Source organism: Triticum dicoccoides, chromosome 5B (genome assembly GCF_002162155.2).
Source record: "Triticum dicoccoides isolate Atlit2015 ecotype Zavitan chromosome 5B, WEW_v2.0, whole genome shotgun sequence".
Lineage (NCBI taxonomy): Eukaryota > Viridiplantae > Streptophyta > Magnoliopsida > Poales > Poaceae > Triticum > Triticum dicoccoides.
The window spans coordinates 35,314,684-35,315,286 of record NC_041389.1 but is presented as its reverse complement, the minus strand read 5'-3'; the positions used below and the strand labels follow the sequence as shown (position 1 = coordinate 35,315,286).

The 603-nt window shown below is 66.8% G+C and overlaps 1 pseudogene; it reads right to left on the bottom strand.

Moving 5' to 3' along the window:
- LOC119308980 overlaps positions 1-603 on the bottom strand; it is a 6,627-nt pseudogene that overhangs the window by 4,165 nt on the left and 1,859 nt on the right.

Genomic DNA, 603 nt, shown 5'->3' with positions numbered 1-603 from the left:
CGCCGCCAGCCCGCCCGGCCAGGTCCAGGGGCTCCGCCGGCGGCGGCAGGGGGGAGGAGCACGGGGGAGGGGGGAGGAGAGGAGCTCGATAGAGGCCGCCCCGGCCGCCCCCCGGGGAGGCGGCGCGAGCGCGGGGACGGGGGAGGGGAGGGAGGGGTCGGGGGGTAGGAGGCGTTCTTTCGCGATACCTCGCAGTAACGTTAAGTTCACCCCCATGGCACAACTAAGCTCCAGGACAACGCCCCATGAGGGAAGACGGTGTGAAGTGTCACCGCTGCCGAATCCAAAGTGGACATGAGCTTTCGCTCGGAGCCTTGGCACGGAGAGGAGATCCACGGCGACGTCTTCAAGAAGAGAGTTGCGCCTGCGAGTGTCATCGCCGTCTGCGCCAAAGCGTGGAGCTTTTGCTCCACAGCTCACTCGTGCCACACGAGGTCACCAAGACAACCACGGTGATGCCAGACTCCCAGATCTGGATTTGGGCGTCGCCCTAGTGAAGGAGAGCGAGCCTGAGCCACCTGACGCTATCCCCTCCCCCCCTTCCCCACCCACACGAGCAAGAGGACCGGCTGATCCGCCCAAGACATCCACGCCGCCCCCCAC